Below are 23,929 nucleotides of genomic sequence, written 5' to 3' on the forward strand. Positions count from 1 at the left end.
GGTTTATTTCAGTTTGTCTGAATAAACCCAGCCAAGAATTTTTCTGGGGTTTTCCACAGTCTACAAAGCATCTCCTTGTAAATTACTGGAACAAGTCCAACAAAATGTGCAAATATTCATCACCAAACAACAGGATTACAAAACACTATCATTTCAAAGAGTGCATTACATTAGAGCCAAGCCAGTTGCTTCAGCCACTTCAGAAATAATAACTACCGAATATGAAAATAACTGCACCTACCATATTTCAGGAATATTGCTGTCACGGAAAAATAGCCTCTTTCTCCCATAGTTGTGCCTGCTGAAGCATTATGTTTGCCAATTGTTTTGAGTATTAATTTATCTGCTTTACAAATCTGCTTCACAAAATCACAACTGAAGGAACATTTTTAGAAAATCCTGCAAATTTTTCAGCTTTGGGGAAAAAAAACTTTTCACTTTGTGTGCAAGTCTACACAAGATTCAGTAACTGAGTATTTTTATCATTCTTTGACTCATTTTGCGATGCTACTTCACACCTCCACTTCTGTTGTATCATTTCAAGCTGAAAATGTGCTGGAAGGAGAACATCACCTTCACAACACGTGCCTTGAACAAAGGAGCAATTAGGTACACGTTCAAGAATTACAATTCCAGCACCAAGTGACAGTCAAAAACTCTTAAGGTTTGCCACTAATTACAAAGTCATTGCAGTGCTTCCAGTTTGGAAGTGGCTTTAATACAGGGGAGACATCTTGCATTCTCAGAAAGTTCACTCTTCACATCAGACAAGGAACAACATAACACAAGGAATGACGAGGCAACAGGAGTATGCCTAGAGTTATCATAAATCTGAACTGCTTACAGAGGTACGGAACATGCATTTCTCATTGTCACAGCAACTTTTCTTTTTAATCTGATACACAAAGCTGTTTCTGAAATAAGGTACATAGCACCCAAAGAATTCATCAGAGGCTGATGAATTAAAACTTTCATTTAACAGTTCATGATGCAAATACTACCAACTGAACTGCAATTGGCATCTTTTATCCAGCGGTAGGATTTTTGAAGAGAAACAGGAAACAAGGCAGATTTTCTCTCTCAGTACTTCTCAGGCAGGAAATTTAATTTTTCGCCTTCTGGAAGGGTTTCAGTAGTAAAGACTTTTGAAGGAACACAATGGCAGTACGGCCTAAATTGATGGTTTTAAAGAGAGGAAACACTAAATTTATGGCAGGGACTATGTTACAATCCAATATCTTGGCCTTTGTTAGATACAGAACAAACATCACCCTGGGGTTTGACCGACTCTGTGGACGATCTTAGAATCTTTGTCACCATGGCTCTTCCAGGTCACAGACTAATTCATGAAGAAAGCAACCCTCCCTCAGAACCTGAGTAAGCAAACAAGACTGAGAAAAAGCCTTGTTAGTCCTTTGGCAATCTTGCTATTTTAAAGTTCTCCCTATTTTTTGCCTCTGTGGATACTCTCTTGTTTATAAATAAGTTACCTATATTAAAGGATTCATTTACACCAGATCAATACCAAAACTCTTAATGGCACGTTCCTCCATGGCTTGTTAAGCCCTTTATCTGCTGCTTTAGACCAGAAGTAGAAAGCAAAAATAACGGAATGAAAAGCCAACAACAAAAACAATTCTAGCTGATGTTCATCCTAGAAGATTTTTGGATTTGATTGACTGACCTTGAAAATCAGGCCACATTATGATCAACGACCAGCTGCATCCCCATCAGGATAACATCAGATGTTTGCCCAGGCTGGCAATCCTCGCTGGAATGGTGTGAACTATTTTTGGTCCATCTTGAACCAACCCTGGCACACCCTGGGAGCACTGTTTGAAGTGTTCTGCATACATGGGCACAGGATATCGTCACAGCTGTGAGTCTGGCAGCCCTTCTTCTTGCCTACCTAAAGACCCATCCTGCAGCTGTTTGACCTCCAAGGGAAACATGGAAGGATAGGCCATGAGGTTAATTTCTGAAAATATTTAAGGGAGGTTCTGGGATTTGTTGGCAGAACAGACATAGCTACAGAATAGAACAAGGCCCCCAACATTTTCTGTAACAAAATGAGAACTTACACACCCTAGAAACGTTACCATTTCCTTTCACAGGATGTTCAAGGCAAGAACGAGAATGCTTCGTTTTTTCTTGAGGGAGCAGAAAAACATCCAAGAATTCTCTCTCTGATGAGAGAATCAGAGATTTATCCACTTTTCATCTCCACAGAGCAGAATCTGTTGCAAGACAAGATGGAAAAATACCTGTCTTTTAGTAGTATGCATATATGAGGTGCAAATCAAATGCTTACCTATCAAATACGTACATGCACAAATATCTATCAAGTGCAAATACCTACCTACTGACTAAGTTTTTACACTCAGAGGACATTTTATATTTGGCTCTATTTTCTGGAATTGGTTATGAATGCAGGATTACCCTCACAGCTATCTTATTTTACTTGTTTTTGGTTTTTGTTGGGGTTTTTTTAATTACATTATTTGCGGGTGTCTGCCTAAGGGAATTTTGATGTTCTCAAAGAAAGGGAATGCTTAGGTCTGTCCCAGCAAGGGGAAATAAGATGTGTTTTTGCTGGAAATTGCTACAGGGTAAAGAAAAGGACTGGGGAGGAATCTGAAGTATTAAAAGCCATGTAAGTCCAGCTCCCTGTTGTGAATTCAGCAGCAGTTTACAGACAGTTTTGATCTGTCTTGTCCTCATTTTCCAAAATAACTTGCATGTATTTGAAACCAACTTCAACCTCCAAAAATGTTAAAACCTCTCACAAATGAGCTTCTGTGTAAATACTGTTGGATAAACAATACTCAAAAAAGTCAAGACACTGTAACGAATAACGGGAGATGATGACTACAGCCATGAAACGCTTTTGTCAGGGGCAAATAAATTCATAATCTTGCTGTTGTACCGTAGCACAACTTATGCAAAATGTTTGTCTTTAATGCTTATTTAGACATGTGCAATGAGATATGAAGCTATGGTTTCTGTAAAATCCCCTAGAGGAAGCTTGTAGAGCCAACACATCAGGGTTTTCTTTTGATGCTGTGCTCTGTAATACCCTTTGTATGTGTTTCCCAGCTCCACATATATAAGATTAGAAGCAAAACAGATCAATTCTCCAGCAGAAATTTTGCCATGTGGCTTGAGAGGTGGCAAGGCATTCCTCAGTGTACTGTCACTTCACATTTCCTGCCTCCTTGAAAATTTTATTTGGAGGGAGGCACTAGCAGTAATGATATGTGACGATGACGAAGCATCACTTTCAGAGTGCATTCCACTCCTTCACGTGTATTCTGGGGATTTACTCTGAGTGCCTATGCTAAATGTACTTTCAAGCCATAAGTATACTCTTTATTCCTGTATATTGGCATATATCCCTGCTCAGAAATATCCCACAGAGTATATTCCCACTTGTAACACAGAACCCATCTGGAAATGCTTCCAATTGCACACAGTTCCTATTTCTTTGTTGAATATATTCAACAAAATGACCAAACCAAAAGGGAGGAAGCATAAACTTTTAAACATAAACAAATGAAGCACAAGACAGTCCTCCTCAGATTTGCGTGGCTTGTTCAACCCCAGCTAAGTAGTTGAATTAACAACATTTTTACCAGACACCTAAGGACTCTCTGACTTTTCATTTACTCCTAAGCAAATGATTTAGAGTAGAATATTTAAAACACACTATCAATTCTGTGAAAAGGGCAATGCAGTTTCACCTCGTTACTGCTACACATCCATTTTGGTCGACTATTTTCCTTGCATCGCTTTGCAGCCTGTAACAACTCTGGACTTCGGGGCCAATAGCATGAACGCAATTATCTCTCTCTCTTCTTACTTCATGCTCTCCTGTGAGAATATTCTGAGCCATCTGTTGTCAGCACCAGTAGGTCTACAGTCCCTGTAAGTGTGCAAATTAGTTCAGGGTCAAAGAATACAAAAATCTCTTTTCCCAAATGTTGGTCACTATGTTGCCTTGCAAGTCACACCTGTCATAACAATCCCATCCCAAATATGCTCTATGCCCACAACTCATCACAAGAGCCATGAGTTGCATGGTTCTAAGATTTAATTTTTAAAAATTTTTCGTAAGAGTTCTCACAGTGGATCGGTATAAATAATGATTGAATGTTCTGTTCATTTTTAAAAGGTGTGTGTTTTCTTGCTGAACTCTGCTTTAGTACTTAATTCACTCCAATGCAATTAACCACAGGGAAGAAACAGCCCTTGCGAGCATGGAAGAATGATTCCCAGCGACTGCCACCACTGCTAACAGACGGACCTGTCACCAAAGCAAGTAAGATTTAAATCCCAGCTGGGACTCCAGGGACTCTCCAGAGCAAGCCATCCAGGAGACAGATGATGAACTAGTTCTCCGCTTCCCATCTTAGCCACGCTATGGTGAAGATAATCCTGGCAGCTTTTGCATTAAACAGCTCCAGGCTTCAGTCAGATACAACAGGCTTAGTAAGCCTAAGCAAGGACCTATAGCTGGGGCTAGAGGTGGTCAGATGTGGATTCTGGATTTCTTTTTTTTCCTCCTGACAGAGGTAATATTTTACTGCCATAAAGCCTAATGAAAAAAAGACCTAGGTGCCAGCGCATGCCTTGTTCACTTTTGTAAGCACAGGACCAGTTTGGGACTTGGGAACAACGTCCTCTGACAAGGACCTTGCATCCTTCCCCAGAAACTCTGCTTAGCTTAGGAAAATGTAGATTGTGTATCAAAAATAAATCAAAATGCCACAGTTCTCTCTGAAATGAGATGCGATTAGAATACTATACTAGAATACCAATGGGGAAGATCAAATTCAATTTTGGCATCCAGAACCAAACTCTGCAGCATTAGCACATTTTTTGGCTCTCTTTTGGCTTATTTAGCCAGTAGCACTGACTCTGCAATTACATTTTTCATTATTGCAAAGCAGTAATTATCTCTCCCTCTTTTATTCACATTTGTTACAGCAACTTCCAATCAAGTGCAGAAACTTTTTACAAGATAAATGTGACTGAGCAAATCCGAAATTCAGCTTCACTTCTCCCTCCCTTTCAAGGCAGCAGATAAAGACAAAAAATTTTCCTGGAAGAGTAACTTGATTAATGAAAACATCTGTAGGGCCAATGCTGCAAAAAGGAAAACTCCTCTCCTTATGCTTTTACTAGGAAATCTACCAGTATAGACCAATAAATATCCCATCTTCCTAACAAAATAACACAAATGAAACAGCTGAGATCTATATTGTTATGTATGTGGAGAGGCTAGGAAAAAAAAGAAAAAAACAGATAAGCTAGAAATGTAATATTGTGTTAAAGAGGAACTATCACTGACAAATACTAATGATACTAGAATAATTGTAGGAGAAATACTTCAATATTGGCACTGTCCAAGATAATTTGAAAACTCATCTGATCATACTAATCCCAAAATAGATAAAACAGGAAACCATATCAGGGATTTCCAGCTAATAGCTTTCCTAACTAAATGTCAAAAGGTAGCAAAAACTCATGGCTGTCAGACTGCACTACCAGATTTTCATAAATGAACAGAAAGGTCAAATGGGTTTCATAAATCGGGTGTGAAAAGCTATGTTCAAGGAATAATATGGTTAATGCCTGAGGCCTGATCATCTGAATATTCTTCAACTGTCCACAGGTTGCCAGAAAAGCATTTGATAGTATTGAATGGCCCTTATAACATCTTGTAGCAGTTCTCAAAAAAATTCTGCTTGGGACTAACAACATCCAAAAGGCTAGAAATAACTATATAGAGGGCACCGATAGAACAGATGGATATAAATCCTGTCCCTATCAGCAAGTGCTTCAACGATGTCTACTTCCCCTCCTTTTAACTTCTCCCTGGGGACAGGCACTACTTATGCATATTATGTCCATATTATGTTTTATGCTACACGTAAAAGATTGCTAGTGTGATCTTCAGACAATCAGAACAGCTACAATCAATGTCATAGCTAATATGACGTGACTGAGAGGAAACACAAAATACACTTCCAGATCTTTTCTGTACTTTACCTGTTCTAGTTGACTTAGGTGGACTTCCCCCACCAACATCCTTTATTTATATATTGAACAAATTATACCAACATTTTTCAATCATGCACGATGCTGCTTAAGCATACTGTGGAATAAATCATAGCAAAAGAAGGGGGGATTATAATAGGATAATGACAAGAGAATACTGAAATCAAGAATACCTGTAGATAGGTAACAAAACAAAGAGTAATTTTAATCTGGTTTGAGATAAGCATCTATGTTCTCAGCATACATTCTACCCTCTGTTTCCCTTTTCCCTCCATTCTTGCCCAGCAACACATTCCTCAGTGAATTCAGGCATACCTGTTTTCTTAGCAGCTACTGACAGGCTGCCAGTATAGCACATATTTCATTTCAACTATTCTACCTGCTGTCTACAAAATTATGAATGACGAGATTTGTAAAAATGCTGATTATTATTGTCCAATCTCAAATTCCATTACACCCAGGAGAGTCTCCCTGCTGTCTTTAATAGGAACAGACTCTGGCCAACAGAGCACTTTTGAAAATCCCCTCCTCAGCGACAGGAGGGAAGCACAAGCCACCATAACCACATTAAGAAATATCAGAAACATATAAGCTGTCTGCTACCCAGATCATTTCAAAATTAATACCCCCACCCAGCAAAAATGATAGACAGACAGACCTCTGCCCCCATGTGGAGATGATCACAGGAATGAGGGTTGCATTTCTAAATAAATCCTTATGCACTCTCCACAAAGACTGCACAAGGCAAGGCAGAGAACAAAAAGAAGAGGCCAGAAGAACAATTTGTTCCATATTCTTCCAGGAATATATTCTCTTTTGATTTAAAACATTCAAGTCTTCTTTACCTTCTCATTACTTGCTCTAAGATCACTAAGAAAACAAGACACAATTATTCAATTTCCAGATGAACTCGTATTATAACAATTTAGGGTTATGATAGGAAGACAAATATTCCTGCTATTGCTTGTGATTCTGCTAATTGTTCCTATTTTGTTTTTTTCTGGCAAAAATTAGGATTCACAAACAGTGGAAACCACCTTCCAAACAGCACATCATGCCATTATAAATGCAAGGCTTCGTAAGTGGCGACAATGTACAACAGAGCACGGGAGTCACAGGTGTAAAAGCTGCTGCTGCTGCTACAAAGCTGGTTGGAAAATGTTTCTTTCCCCTCTGGCAGGGTGTGTGTGTGCTGTGAGCTGAATAACCAAGCTTTCGTTGGGAATTCTACCCACAGGAAAGGCACATACCACACAAAAGAATAAATAAAACCCCAATTTTCTGTCAAGAACACTAATCAGGAAACTTTCTCTCAACCTTTGCACAGAGTGCAATGCCTCACTGCGGGTGAGATTCAGTTGTGTAAACATAGGTGTCCAGGGGCATTTCAGCTGCCTCAGGGCATGTGAAAATGTCTCCATGAGGTTGACAAATGAGACAGGACCTCGTGCCCTTCTGGGCAAATGCAGGCCCAAGTGAGTTGCCCTAGGGCATCTTCTGGAGCATAGTAGGGCTTAATGCTTAGGCAACTGAATCCCACCCACAGTGTATGCCTCACCAGTACCAGAGTCTGCACGTTCAGATCTCTCACAATAAATTCAACTTTTTGTTTGTTGGTTGTTTTTTGATTTCTTGTTATGAAAACAATTTGAAAACAAAAGAGCAAAAAGCATTAGTGAGGCACGGAGAGACCAGAAAAGGTATACAAAGATGAAGGGGGAAAATAAACAGAGGAAGAACACGGACTGAAGTGTAGAGTCCTGAGACATCCAGACAGGCATCCTGAGGCAGGAAATCCTACCTGCAAGGCTCTCTTTTGCAGCCATCTGCTCCTGCATTGCATTTACTTTCTGTCTCACCTTGCAGAGTGGAACAGGATCTGAGTGCTGCACACTGGTAACAGGTGGTGATAATCCCACAGATTTCCTTGAAGATATTATGGGAAATGAAGTTTTCACTGCCTAGCCCACGCTACTAATGTAAGAATGTGAGCAAGAGACAGGGGACAGCTGGGAGGGCAGAAATATTGTACAATTTGCATGAAGGTTCCAGGACCAGAAATCATCTTATGCCAATGTTGGCATCTAATGTTACTGACTCCATAGCCACCTAATTCCAGCTGATGTATTTAGGGACAGCTGATGGGTGAAAAGCTCTGCTCTCCAAACACATGTTCTGCACACAGTAATGATTAGCTGTTTTGGAGGCACTGTGCTCTTCCTACACTTGAAAAAAAGAAAGTGACCCCAGTGAACGTAAAGAATTTATTTCGTTGTTCATCCTGCGTATGGAGAATAACACTAATGCCTTGAAGATATCAAAAGACTTATTCCCTGAGAAATTGTTTTCTGAGTTAGGTCAGAGTGATTTTCTAAGAGATCACCACAGCTGATAGTCAAAATAAATCAAATTATGAACTATGTTGTACAAAGGTCCTCAGTTAAATTGCCAATTGTATCTGAGAAGACAGGTATTACACGTATACATGCCATAAGCTCCCAAAAGTATTCAATTTTAAGCAAGTGCAGAATATTACAGTCTTCATTCACCATTTCTGTCCATACATGTACAGTGTTCATCATGACTAGATACTGGGGTACAGTGCAAGGCAGTAAGAATCCCAGTCCACCCATTACCCAGACTGGGCAGCCTCTCTGGGCTGCCTGCCAGAGCTGCCTTGCATCGGGAGCTCTGCTAAACTCAGAAATGTAGACAGACCCATAAATACAAAAGTGAAGCGCACTTAAAAACCTTCCAGTGTAAGCCGTAGGTTTTACACTCATTTTGCAGAGGTATCAAATGGTTACATCCAGCACAGGCAAGCAACGAATCAGTCGTTCCGTGCTGCCTATGCACTCAAACAAACAGGATCTATCTTGCAGTCAACGAAATCTCATTTTATTTCCAGGAGCAGACAATGTTTTGTCCCTCCTCCAAGGAAATCAGAGGAATTTACATTGCAGAATGGGCTGCAAAGCAAACACCCAAAGCTGCAATGCACTGAGCTACCTTCAAACCTAGAAACCACATAGCTGAGACTGCACAGCCCTTTCCCAGATTAAGATGACCAGAAAAGGTTTGCCAACTCAGGCCAAGAGCTAGGATCTGCTACGTCAAGCATCAGTGCCAGTTTATCTACACGGTACTGAGTTGCACCTTACGGCCTCTCCAAATCAGAGCTAACTTAGAGGTGTTTGCACTCCTTTTCCAGTTACTTTCGTCCTAATTATGAGCACAGGTTTGTAAGGAAACCTAGGCAGCACATGTAAAGGGTTGAATGTCATGAAGGACCAGGCTCAATGGGTATGCATTCTGCTTAGTTCAAGATGATAAATTCACAGCATGCTAATTTGTAGTAGTGTTAACTAACGTAGAATGAATTTGTGCATTTTAATACAACTGCAACAAGCATCAGAATTCTTGCATGCAACCCCTTAGCCCATTCAGGAGAAAAAAAAATGTTGAATGGTATTTAGTACATGGAACTTCATTAAATGCGTATCACCAAATCCACAAATGTAATAAATTTGATCACGGAGATAAACAAACACATGAACAAGCAAAATACCCCCAATTATTTGCAACTGTGCCATTAATGCCAGATCTCCTCAAGTCTGAACCCATTTTCAGAGGTCGAAGTTCAGACTGTTGGAATACAATGCATTCATGTTTGATGCTACAGCCAGAAAAAGAGAGACATTACCAGCTCCATGTCCTCCTTGTTTCAGATGCCTTCCATCCAGACCTTTGATGTGGATACAGAATACATGCTGCTCAATTTCATGTCAGTGCTCCAGTTTACTTTGCTTCTTGCTTTACATACAACATATGTTCAGTTATTAGAGGTTTTCTGCATATTACATCACTTTTACAAGTGACCTCATGAGCTTGCACCACTAATTCAAAAGGATTAGTGACATTTGCTCGACATTTCTTTGAACTTACTTCTACTAAAGGATGGGCTGTTGAACAGAAGTTCATCCTCCTGCAAAAATAATAGAAAATAGGCTTTGGTATCTGTTAAAAACATGTGTATCAGCAGGCAATCTCCTGTTACAACAGGGAATTACTTTTGGTAATGCGAAGAACTTTGATCAAACCCTTATACTCTGCTGAAATACATTCACCCCTATTGTCTTATGCAGTTCCAGTGGCTAAGCTATTTCAGCTTCAATTACTGCAGCCTGGCTCTGACAGATCACAGAATAAAGTAGCCACGGTAAATGATTCAGAATTATTCAGTGTTCTAGATTATAGCTGTTTCCAAAGTATTCCCACTGAAGTTGAGGACATAAGGCATTCAGCAGTTTACAGCTCTGAAACAACATTTTGCACCAGAAATACCTTTTACTTTTTTTTTTTTTTAAGAAAAGGCAGAGGGGGGGGATTTTTTATACTTTAGAGAAAAATCCACCTTTAATTAAGAGGATAAACAAACCAGCCATTTTTCATTTTATATTTCTAATGTGTTACTTCCCAGTGTGGCAAACATTTAGGGTTTTGTTTTCTTGTTCAGATTTGTAAACAGAGAAACATGAGGAGAATGAACTGAAGAGTAGATAAAAAATAAACCAGGGATTGCAGTACAAAACAATGTACTTTTTTTACCTGAAAATTGTTTCTGTCCCATGTGGCTCTTAAGACACCATCTTTACTGTAGTGTCAGAAGCAAAGGTTCTTCAAGAAACTCAGGGGTCATTCCTTTGTCACTTTGGGCTTCAGAGCCTTGGATTATAAAACCAGCTTTTCCAGGGATAAAGACAGCCACAAAACCCATCTTTTGAGGACAGTGATGCACCTGCCTCCTTCCCTCTCTCCTCAGAGTGGCACATCCCAAACTGTAACAAACTCTTCTATTCCAGGCCATTGCTCTGCAAAATAGGAAAAGCAGAGGGCAAAATGCAATCCCAGTCTCCCAGGGTCAGTGTGTACGCTCACCGTAATACTAGATAAAAGGAACAGATGTCAACTCCTTGTACCTGTTCCAAGTGAAAGTGGCAACTACTGTTGTGCTGAATGTAGAACATTTTTCTATTAGTTACATTGCCAGGACTCCTCCTGATATGAGCCTTCAAAAGATATAGGAACTTACATGCCTACAGGCTGCAAGCACGAGACAAAAGATCGATCTTGTTAAGAGTAAGGCACCTTCAGCAGCAGAAGAGTTGCAAGACTTTACTCATCTCTGGAACAGTATTACTAACAACTAACACCCTTCCAGGTTTAGGAAGCAATTAAACAGGGCTTCAGTAAACAACATGTTTTGGGGCTACATTTAAGCATTACAAAAACATCTGTACATATTTTCTAGAAAATTACAGTTCTTCTTTTAAAAATACATGGAATTAAAACATATCCACATTTCTGCCTTTATTCACTTTTCTTTTTTTACTTTGCCTTCTAATTACAACTTTTATTTCATGGAGCTGGACCCACATTTTTAATAATTTTTAGATCCACCTATAAGTATGTAGGAAATACATTCTGAACACACATAGAGTCAAATATTCTTTAAGTTACTTAGTACCCAAATAATTTTTGCCACATGAACATTCAATTACAACTTGCTCAGACTCTTACAAGTACTTTATATCAGAATACGGGCACAGAAGGAATAAAATTTAAAAAACACATTTTTATTTCTTGGCATACTTGAAAAATATTTGATTTAGACATGTTCCCAGCTACATCGCTGCAAAAGCAACGGAAGACAAAAAAAAAAAAAAAAAAAAGCCTTTGGCCTGAATGGGGTCAGATTTTCACAAAGATGAAAACGCGTATCTTGGCTGTCATGTCTGGTTTCCCACTTGAGTTTATGAAATCTTTAATTCATTACATCATGTTTACTTGATATAGACAGAAACATTAATGTCAGGAAGAGAGAACTGTAACTCGAGAGAAATAAGAAATGAAGCAACAAGAACAGGAAAGTTTGTTTTCACATGTATGTTATAAAGGTAAAAAAACAGAAAACATACGTTTACAAAGTACGTGCTACGCTTTCTACAATTGTTCTTCACATCCAGCTCTTGTTTCTCCCTTCTCCAACTGCAGGGAAGATGGCTTTTCTTATTCTGCACGTACAGTACTTAGCACAACTGTCAAGGACCTCTAGACTTTCCTGGAATAAAGGACAAATAAGATAATGGAACACACAGTTTAATCTCAACAAATCTCTAGATAGGATATTTTCCCTGTAAACAATCAGCCCTTTAAAGAAGCATTCATCTTTCACCCATTTGCTGTGTTTCATAAAATATGTTTTATATATAGAAAGATGGGGGGGGGGTGGGGGGGAGATGTTGTGTGTTAATTTTAACTAAGTGTCACACCAGTCCAAGAATTTGACACAAAACAACGCAATATAATCTTATCCTATAAATTTAACCTGGGTTGGAAATTGGCCAGCACTGGGCCATTTGAAATACAGTTTGCATATTGTCACATATTTTAAATACATGGGTAATAACATATATCAAAACGTGATTTTTTTTTTTTCACATGGGGAAAATAAAGGAAAAAATAATTATAAAAACATAGCCAAATTTTAAGTTAACCCGAATCCAAAGAATAATCCCCAGGCAACCATAAATTATGTGGTATCCTCACTCAATTGAAAAGCCACTGCTGCATCTGTGGCTTGGGGGGCAGGGACAGGACGGATAGGAGAGTTCTGTTGATCAAATAAACCACAACACATACTGTATACTTAATATTACATAGTTTATTTGAGCAGATAATGTAGGTTGAGAATGTTACTTTAGCCCCATGGTATACAGCAATTATACCCATTGTCAAGTGCTTTCTCATCATCTACCCTTAGGTCCTGCTGGCAGAAAATATCCAATGCCAAGTAATGCCTGAGAAGACCCAGATCTTATGTGCCTCTCACTTATCCACTGAAGGCTGACCAGACTAAAGAACACCTCTTTTTATACTGAAGTTGATGCTCACCAGATCATATTAATTTTAATGATAACAAAAGAAACTATAATGAGAGTATGTCTTGCAATTCTGTTCAGTCCAGTACATAAAAGAAATTTAGTTTACAACTCCACGCTATTTACTAAAATAAGCCAGCACAGCACCCTCTGCTCCTCTCCTGCTAATAAAAGACAAAATACAATTCACAATGTGGCTGTCCTATCCATTAATAATTCACATGTGGGCCAGTATCAATCTGCTGGTCAATGCTGAGCAATCTTTTTTTGGTCAGCAATGTCTGTGTCCCTTCAGCTGGGTCACAGAAACACATCTTCATCTAATGGGAAGTCAACATAAGTCTCTTGAATTCTGTGCATGTGTTAGTTTACACACCACTCATAACAAGAGCTGACAGTTCCATTTTGCAGTTCAGTTTTCCGATTTTTCAGTCTTTAAATTCAATTTTTACCCTTTTTGGCTTGGATGCAATTTCCTTCAAAAACTTTATAACAAGATAAACTTCCACAGGCTGTAACTCATCCTAAAGAAATCTCTGATCTGGGAAGTTTAAAAATATCAGGGGAGGACTTTTAAAGCTGTTAACAAACATTTCAGACTTGAATGCCAAAACCTAGGTTCAGATTGCTGTTTACACACCTCATCCCCATGGGAATTTAATACTTTTGAAAATGGCAGACCTTATAAAAAATAGTTGTAGAGTTTCTTCTTGATAGAATGCCTCCTCCTGAAATCTTGCTGAGTTTTGAAACTTTGCCTTTCTATAGTGAGATATAACTGAAGAATGCTATTTGAGGGAACTGAGTTTGTCTTGAATGTACTGGCATTGAAACACATTGAACTAGCTAGATAAAAAATATCAAGCAAGTTCTGCAAATTATTATGTTTCCATGAAATTACTGGAACATGAGTTCGCCTATCCCAACATGTGACTTACTGCTTTTATCTTTTAAGAGACTAACTGGTAAGCAAATTTCAAAGTTACATGCCTGACTGCATAAGGAAGATTAATTTTGAATCACCTACAAATCCTGACCGCAGAGCACACATACCCTTCTCCAATCGGAAACAGAAACAGCGCCACATGACTTATCTGAAATTCAATGCTATGTGAATTTCAAAGATTAGATTAACATGCTGAAAAATGCAACCACAAATACCAGCATTGAATAGGCGAGAAAGAATATATTCAGCCTCATGGATATTCCTTTAGAGGATACAGAAGTTAAATACCTCAGAAAGCTATTCACTGTAGACTTTTCATTCGGATCTACTTAAAATGTAAACAACCCTTGCAAATTTAGTTTGTTTTTCCACTTCCTGTGTTATGCAATGTACTCAAGTTACACAAGGCTGTTTTTTCAGCTGGATCACAACATGGTAGCATTTGCAGACCAGCACTGATGTTTCATTAATGATCTCCATAACAAGAAGATCATTGTTTTCTTTTATGTAAATGCTGGCTAAGTTACAATCACATTAAAATTTACTACATTCTTTTTGGTGGCCCAGTATCAGAGAGAAGGTCATGCTTCCTACCAGTAAGGACACTCCAACAATGTGTAGGCTATTTTGGGTGAGTGCCTGGTGATTAAAAAAGCCACATAGTTAACTAAGTCTGCCAGCAAAAGAGGAAATCTTGGTTGCTCATGTCAAAACAAGAAGAGAACTTGGTTTGTTAGGTGACATTCAAACTACTCTGTATAAAAAAGGTTTTGTACATCTCAAACTCTTCCCAGTCAAGGAGTCCGACCTAATAGCTGACTCAGAATACAGTTTCAAATTGTAGCTTTGCCACAGACTTCAGAGCATGGCCAGGCCAATTCATTATTTTATTCCTCATCAACCACAAACTAGAAACAGTATTTTTCTTCCTTTTTCTTAACTATTAATCTAAAATGTAAGCTCACTAATTAGGAATCACTAACTAGGTAGGTGCAAAACTGTACAGAGTAAAATAGCATCCCAGGCCATAAATGAGAACAAGCAGAAGACCACAGTGCACACATCAAATAAAACTGTAATTCTTAAGAGTAACATTTTCAATTCACAGTGAGGTTTCAGTTCACAACTCAGCAAACATCTTCTCCCAAATCAAAATCATTTAGCATAGTAATGAACTATTATGAAAGAAAAGAAAGAGAAAAGAAAGAAAGAGAAAAGAAAGAGAAAAGAAAGAAAGAGAAAAGAAAGAAAGAGAAAAGAAAGAAAGAGAAAAGAAAGAAAGAGAAAAGAAAGAAAGAGAAAAGAAAGAAAGAGAAAAGAAAGAAAGAGAAAAGAAAGAAAGAGAAAAGAAAGAAAGAGAAAAGAAAGAAAGAGAAAAGAAAGAAAGAGAAAAGAAAGAGAAAAGAAAGAAAGAGAAAAGAAAGAAAGAGAAAAGAAAGAAAGAGAAAAGAAAAAAAAAAGGAGAGATCAGTCACACTCTAAGCAGAGTCACACTTAGTTTCAGCTACAAACTGGCAGAAAAATGCTGACTGTTCACGTAATGCCGAAACGCTATTCCAGGCTGAAAGCAAGGTCTTCAGAACAAATGTTCTTTTACAGTGTTAGTACTAACTTTACTGAACAGAAAAACATGCACAAAAATCCACCCAATTCCCTCCTCACATACAGACTCTGACCACCACTTAAAAAAGCAGCATTTATGCAAACTGCCTTAGGAGATGCTTTAGGGAAAAACCACCACAAGATATAATGAATAAAATATCTGTAATAAACAAATAAGATCTTAAAAAAGAAACCAAACAAAAAACACAACATTACTAACAAATGCTTTCAATAAATATGCCACATTTAATCTTGTAATTGCCTTTGCTAGTTTCCTGAGGCAACAAGTCACATTAAGAAAGTGCTGCCACTAGCTGCAGCCTGCACAGGGACTGCCACGCAAGGGCTCCTCAACGTTGTGTGAGGTAGGCGGCAGAGAAGCACTCCCTGATGGAGGAAGTGACACCTAATCATCCAACACAACGCCTCTTTCTCTCATAAATACTTGTGGGTCTCATTCGGCTTCTTCTTTTGGAAATACTGAAATGTTAGATAACTACAAATGTAGTAAGGAACTAGGTATCTCGGTATCTACATTCTCAGTCGCTGCTTGGACACATAATCACAAGCATAATCACAAGCACCCAGTCTCAAGTGCTCTTCTGAATGAACCCAACAATGCTGACTGCCTCTAGTCTGAAAATGTTAGAAAAACATGGTTTAAAAAGAACAGTACTTTAGCACTTCAGTAAAACAGCTATAGCATGCAGGAAATAGTGACAGCTACATTGCATCAAAGTTAAAAATACATTGTAAGGTGTGTCAAAGATACCAGAACTTAGTTTTCTAGGGACCTTGAACACTGTGTAATTACTTATAACAAACTCAGATGCAAAGGAAGTGTTAACTTTTCTCTACAGAACAACATTCCTGCTTTTACCACTTGCATTCACATTTTCCTGGGTCATGTCTTATCCTAGTAATCCACAGCAGTGCATAGCCACAGCAGTGAGAGTTTGAGCAGGGATCAAGATCTGGCAGGTGTCTCTGGAGGAAGGCTGCAAAAACACTGTGAAAAATATTGGTTCAAGTTGTGAAATCAGCAGGGAATACACCACTCATTTTGCACTTTTGTTCTTCTGGTTGGAAGGAAAATAGATGAGTGCATCTTTCCAGATTTCTTGGAGAAAGATCTAAACACAGAGAAAGACAGCCAGGAAAGAAAGGGTTGAGAAGCTGACATGTGTAACAGCAATAATAACCTGAAGGGAAAAGGCAAAGAGGGGAAAAAACTTAGAGGTAAACACATTTTCTATCATACTTAATCTACTCCAGGAATTCTACTAAAATCAGAGAAAATGTTCAGTGGAATTGAGAACACAATGGTAAAATCTTCCAGGGAAACACTCCTGGCATTTGCCAGGACTTTTGCAACAGCTAAAATTCCAGTTCCCTCTACTTCACATCCAAAACCACCTCAACTTAGATGAAGTTATGAGTTCCTCCTGCATCTCATTTACCCTATTCCTAGTCTCCGAGATATTCTCTCGTAAGTTTACATACAAAGCTATAGAAATCTACCTAAGGTTCTATAAACACTGCTTTTCTGTAGCCTTTCTGCTTGTAGTCTACGCTTACCTCAGAGTCCTTCACCATGTACGCACAAAGATGTACTTTTACTAAGAGTAAGCACACCAAATCCAAAATGCCCCATAGAAATTGTGAATTGCTGCCGTCCTCCCTGCAGGCACAACCACATACACACTTGAGGCCTCTTCGGTACCAGACAGCAAAAGCTGTTTCAATAAAATCAGCGATTTTTGGCAGGTAATGCAGTAACAATAGCAGATGGTGCAAATAACCTGAACTGCAAGGAGAAGAAAAGCCATTCTGTTACTGTACATCTTTACTTCTAACTCCAATGGAAAATGTGGGGTCAAAAGGATCTTGTCATTAGGTGGCAGACTGGATTAAACTTCATTACAATGGGCTGGAATAACACTGGCCTTTCACTTAAGACAGCTTTATAAAGCCATTAAAGCTGCTTTAGAGAGTCAAATAGATGAAACATTACATGTGCTTTCATGTGAAGCAAAACTGCACACAAGGCCACCTCAAAACTTGAGTTACACTGGTGGAGGTGTTTCACTGGATAATTTTTTGGCAGAACTGCATATCTGTACATCTGAAATGAGATGGCAAAGCAGTACAGATGAGAGAAAAGAAAACCAAAGCCAGTCAGGAAGTCAAAGCAAGAATCATGTGCATATACCTCGGGGGGTGGGGGAAGCTTTGATGGAAGGAGAGCATTTTATACTGACCACTACCAAGAAATTCTTGGAATTACATTCAAAGACTTTTAAGACTTTTTTTTTTTTTTTTTTAATTTTTCTGTATTCCAAAAATAAGACAGTTTTGTACCTTCCTTGTAAACAAGTAAGATTTCACTGCAGATTTTCTTTATATTGCCATCAGTTTCCTCTCTTACTGGAAATTCCCCGCAAAGACCTATATTTTGACTATTTCTGCTAGAGAAGAATAACATTCTTGCAGTCTGTTGCTAGCACATTCTCACTAGTTATTCTAGCAACAGCACTGCAATATCAGAGCAACAGGAACAATGTGAGGGAAAAATTCAGGCTTTGAAGAGGTAAATTTGTGTTCAGAAAGCAAATATGGCCAAATGGAAGTAAGAAAAAATCTGCTGCTCAGTCACCAGTGCCTACAGCACTTAGAAACTCAGGAGAGAAGCTTAAAGAAAAAGGAAAAAAAACCTCACAAGCTGGGGAAAAAAAAGCAAAAATCAGGAGTTGGAGATTTCACAAAAGGAAGTAAAGCATCATTTAGAGTGAAGAAAAGGCTGGACGATGAGTTGCATGGAAAAATAAAGCATGGTTCATTCAGTTTTGTGCTTAGATGATACGATGCATGCTAGAAGACCTGATGTCTTTAAAATACTCTCTGCCATTCTGAAGCTAAATCCAGAAAAGTCTGTAGTGTGTCCAAAAGAGATCATCTACCTTTCATACACTGTCAGCAAGAGGGAATTACCACTGGCCAACCCCTACAACGCAGCATTGAAGAAACCATTTCTGCAGGCCCTCCCAGACGTGCAATTCTGTACATCGCTGCTTTAACTACAGGTTTATTTGTGGGTACGCCAATACTGTAAGCCCACTATTCAGCAGAATGATTTAAGATTTTCAAGGCTGAAAAAGGCCCCTGTGACTGCTCCTTTCTTGGCATACCCATGCTTCAAAACCCTTCCGACTGGACACAGATGATAGTGCTTACGGATTGATGGCTGTGTCAGCACACAATCATGAAGTATTTTAACTAATGGACATTTATTACTGAAGTCCTTGTTCCACAAAAGGAGATTGGTACATCACCTGGAAAGAACTTGTGGGAGGGGCTGAATCTATAGGATACTTTCACTGATGTTGCCAGCTTGTCAAGTGTCCAGAAATACTGCTGTGCTGTGATTTCAGTAGCTCTGAGGCCTGGCCACAAACCTGGTGACAAGGATGCAAATGGTCAGGTTGGTATAGGCAACCTTTCAAGTGCACGCTCATTTATACCTGTGTGAAATATGCATTATCCTCTGACGTGTTGCAGGGCTCTGGAGAATTAGCCTGGAGGTAGGTGCAGCCCCTCTGGCAACGTAGGAGCTGCCTCTCTTCCCAGGTCACTTCACATGCAGGTGACTACATACACATTTCTCAGCTCCGTGCAGCATTTCCAGTTCTCTCCAGCTCTTCACACCAGTCTTTTGTGGCCACAGAAGAACTGCAGTGCTTAGCTACGAAGATCCAAATTGCCAGTGCCACTGCAAGGGATTTTAGTGCAAGGAAACACCCGATTCATTAGCAGCTTTCCTCTTTTCCCCTCCTTACATCTCTGCCTAGACTTCCATTCTATTCTGGTGCTGAATCACTCCAGAGGTTGGGCAAACCAGATGTAACCAACTTGGTTCACAGAGGTCATAAGTTTCTGCAGCTCTTGTTCCAGTCAATGGAAGACACAAGCGTTTGGATTACCAGCAAACAGGGCAATTAACCGCCTTGTGCCTCAGTTCCCACATCGATAAAATAGGAGCAATTATTCCTTCTTTCTAAAGCACCAGCAGAATCTTACATGAAAACTGCTGAAAACTTCCTCTTTCCTACAGACCACAGTGGTCTGTCATTATGCCAGTTCCTTTACCCTGTGTTACCACCCGACTAGCTGCCCACTGTTTAATGAAACAACCAGAGCGACGAGCTGGAAGTCCTCAACTCTTTCTTCCTACTCGCCCATCTTACCACACAGCTATTTAAGCCACCCCTGTCTGGCTAGCTCCGCCTTTTCTCAGAGCTGGGGACACCTGTTATGCTGCAGCAGAAAAGAGGTAAAGCAGCAAAAAAGGAAACCATCAGAGAGCCTATTCAGGAGTAACAGGGATTTGAATACTATCTTCCCTGGCTTGATAATTATAAGGGAATGGCAGCAGATCTAAATCACAATGGGTTAGGAGGTGGCCCTGCCAGCAAATATGATAGTCCTAGCAGGCCCCGTTCAGCAGCTCTTTTGCTGTAAAAATATTATTGCACTGAAATGAAATATTTTGGCCTCACTCCAGTAATAACGAGGCAGGCTATTGTTGCTCTGGAAGGAACTTTTGCCCAATGTGATGGAAGCAGCCACTGCCTACTGAACAGAAAATTCAGCAGAAATATCTCTTTGTTCTAGTATTCTAGACTGAGCCTTGATTTCTCTCCCTGCTGTCAAAAAAGGAATGCTCTGCAAAGGGGACCTTAGCAGCAGACAGTGGTTTGAATATATGTTGCCTTGGTCTGGCATACTGCCTGTTAAAACAGTTAGACATTTTCTTACAGCCCTGAGACCTTCTGGCTTTACTCCGAGTCAGACAAGTTCACCTAAAACAAAGCACAGAGTGCAAGTTAGATCTAGTCAGAGTGCACACATTTTATTGCTGGAATCTGCTGGGCATCTTAGAAATCTTGATACTACAGCCTAAGAGTATAAGATGAATAAAAATAATGAAAACATTTTTATAATTAGACTGTCAAGCAGAAAACCTAACAGAACACCTTTAGATATTCAAATGCACTTTAGATGCATGCGCATCAGCTCTTTCGTGGCCAATATACTGATAAGAAAACATCAATAGTTTGCAGAAACAGAATGCAGACAAGGCTTAGCCAGATAGTGCTGTAACCGCTGGACTCTCTTACTTCCTGGCTTGTCACTGACACTGTTACCTTATAAACCAACACTGAGCAGCAATTAAGTAGGGCTGTTATTCACCACTAACTTAGCAAAGGAAAAGAAATGAATGAGCTTTCCCAGGTTGCAGTAGTTCCAGATTGTCTCTCAAAGGGCTGCATCAATTACTGTCACTTATTTGTCAGCAGTATGCCATGATTAATTGGCGAGATCCACATTTTTGCGTGCCTTACGTCATGCACGGCTCTGCTCCCCCATCTGTTTTTATTGGTGTTATAGACCAAAACGTTCCACACCATGTACCTTGTCAAAGCTATATTAATGTCTCACAATGGACCCAAGCTAAAACAACTTAAAACCCTACAGATTACCTAAATGTGCTGAAAATAAAGATGTAAAGAGAAGTGACTGAAAGATTTAGTAGAACTGAAAGTTGAGATGCAAAAAAGAGCAACAGACTTCAAGCTTTCTTTAGCAAAATGAGAATGTATGTTGGCAGAATAAGGGAATTTGTTGTCAGTACTAAAATATGTGGAAAAGTTTTTATCACTAATTCAGAATAAGTAGCACTTTACAAAAACCCCCAAGACATTTACAAAGTAAATTGTTAGTTAGCAAGAACAAGTATGTCAAAAACAGCCTTAAGTTTCAGTTCCTCACACCCTTATGTTCCTATTTAGGAGGGTGTTTGAATGCGTCTTGCTTATTTTCTGAAAAACAACTGAGCCCTGTGGACTTTCACAGAAGTCCAACATGCACTTAAATGTTTTCTTGGATTCTTAGTGAACACATACACACATGTATGTGCTAGATAGTTAGTAAAAAAGCCCCATACATATACTAAGAGCAGCACAGCAGTACAGCATATGATAACACATGAACTTATGGTTATAACTATAATAAAGGCTTAATCATCAAAACACCATTCAAAACTTAGGTGGTCATTTTCATGTGTAGAGATGAACGTGCTTTAAAAAAAAAAAAAAAAAAAAAGAGTAAGTAAATGTTATTTCCACTGTAGTCTTTACAGCCATCAGGACTTCTTATAGGTCTTGTGATACCTGTCATCTTTCCGAGACCTTCTACTCAGAACTTGTGCCATTTTGAGAATCCAACTTTTGTCCTTTTAAAATACACTTCTCTCTCTCCTAGCTGGAGAAAAGATAAAATACCTGAAATTTTCATGTTCAGCCTCCAGACTCCATCCATTTTTAGAATCCATCTCCTTAGAGCCACGAAATCCATTTCAGAAGATGCTGTGAAGGACACCAACTGCACTTATATGGGAATTATGCTTGCCCTTCCACACTTCCTGCCTTTCTGATCATCTGAAGCACTCATCAAATATTTACACTACGATCCATCTTCTGGCTTTTTGGTTGCACCGTTTTCCCAGTTGATAATCACAAAAACAGCACAGTGGATAATCAGAAGTCTCTCATAATTACTGGACCAAACGTTAGTAATTCTGCAAGGGTGGCACTTGTCTGTAGTAAAATGGGGAAAGGAAGATGGTAAGTGACCCTAGATTTGCATATTTTTACTCTCAATATATACAACCTCAATTCAAAAGCATTATTTTTCTTCCAAAGGAACTACATTGTAACGCACTTTCTTTGCTTACCCTTTAGATAGCAGAAGTGATTGACAGTCCAGGCCAGACACTAAATCACCTGTATATCCTCCTTCAGTTTCCCCACAGCTCTGCAACATTCTCTCAGAGCTTGAATCAGAGTCCTTTTGAGAGAGCTAGATGTTCAATTACTCTTCTTCCCCTGAAAAGTCTTATTTTCTATTCCTGTGTCAATGGAATAATGCAGGGGAGAAGGAGGGAAAATGAAATGACCTTTTAGGAAACTGAATATTCCACATCATGCATTCCCCCTGACAACATTGTCAGGCGTTTAAAGTTTCCCACTGGGAGAGTCACTGCTCCATTATTAGCTGTGATAAATAAAATCCTCACGATAACAAGTTCCCCCTCAGCCTGCAAGTGCTTTTATAGAAACAGAGCCTTCTGATCAGCTTTGTGTTCCTTCACTGCAGAATTCTGGTGCTAAACAGAGAAGAAATGAAAGCACAGAAAAGACAACCACCAGCCTTACCAGTCAAAACTGAGTTTACAGTTTCAAGAGATGTAAATGGTCTGTAATGTCAAATACAAATAATTTCAAATACAGCTAAAGAAATTTTACTTCCATTTCCATACATGTCACAGCATAACAGCATCTTCTTGGGTCCAGGAGTTGCAGTCTACATGATCTCAGCCAAAGAAATAGCATAAGCTTACTCCAATGCCTCTGTCTGTCTCATTTTCTGTCTGTTGTTTCACTACTCAATGGCAAGCTACTACCTCCACCTTCACCAAAGTGACCTCTAAAGTCTCTGCTGTCATACTGCAGGCATGGAAATGACCACAGGTACTGTAAAAATAAAGAGCAAAGAAAAATCAAGAAAAGCGAGTTTTGACCTGAGAAATTACAGAGATTAGGAACCGGGTCTACATGAGGCAGCAACACTGCAAGATAAAAGCTTAGGTATCAACAAGAAATTGATCATCATACTTTGAATATTTTTGCTACTCTCTCAAAAATGAACAGAAGTAGTATTCTGCAACATCATGCAAATGATGCAAATGTAAGCACAGAGGAATAAGGTTAAGTTGATGGGACATTCAGGCCAAAATGCAGATAGCCATGCTTTTGTGATGGCTATATACCATGCCCGCATAGAGGTTATCACAACATCAGCACTGTCAGTAATATAGGCTCTGACAGTTACTCATTCCATGCCATTGTGCAGAACAGAACAAAGCCTGGCTCTGAGAGATCTGTCCTTTAACTGTGGGTTTACTGGTCCCGGAAGGCCAGTCCCCACTTCTGTGGTGCAGAGGTTGGCCGCGTCTCTCGGGTGCCATCAGCACCTTGGACAGTGTGAGCCTGGGCCTAACAAGTGGCCCACGCCGCTACCCACACGCAAAATGCAGACAAAACAACCCCCGTGGTCACCCACTCACATCCCACAACGGCTTAGGGAAGTCTCTGCTGTGGCTTTTTGCCCAAATTTTCATGGCTTCTACCAGAAATATGTTGAATTTTTCCAGTAGGCCAGTTTGTGTGCGTCCAGAAGAGAACAGGATTCCAACAAAATAGTGCAATTGATGCAAGCTCTTGCCAGGGACAGTTTTCTAGTATCATTGGCTACTGTGCTA

This window comes from Pelecanus crispus, chromosome 4 (genome assembly GCF_030463565.1).
Source record: "Pelecanus crispus isolate bPelCri1 chromosome 4, bPelCri1.pri, whole genome shotgun sequence".
Taxonomy (NCBI): domain Eukaryota; kingdom Metazoa; phylum Chordata; class Aves; order Pelecaniformes; family Pelecanidae; genus Pelecanus; species Pelecanus crispus.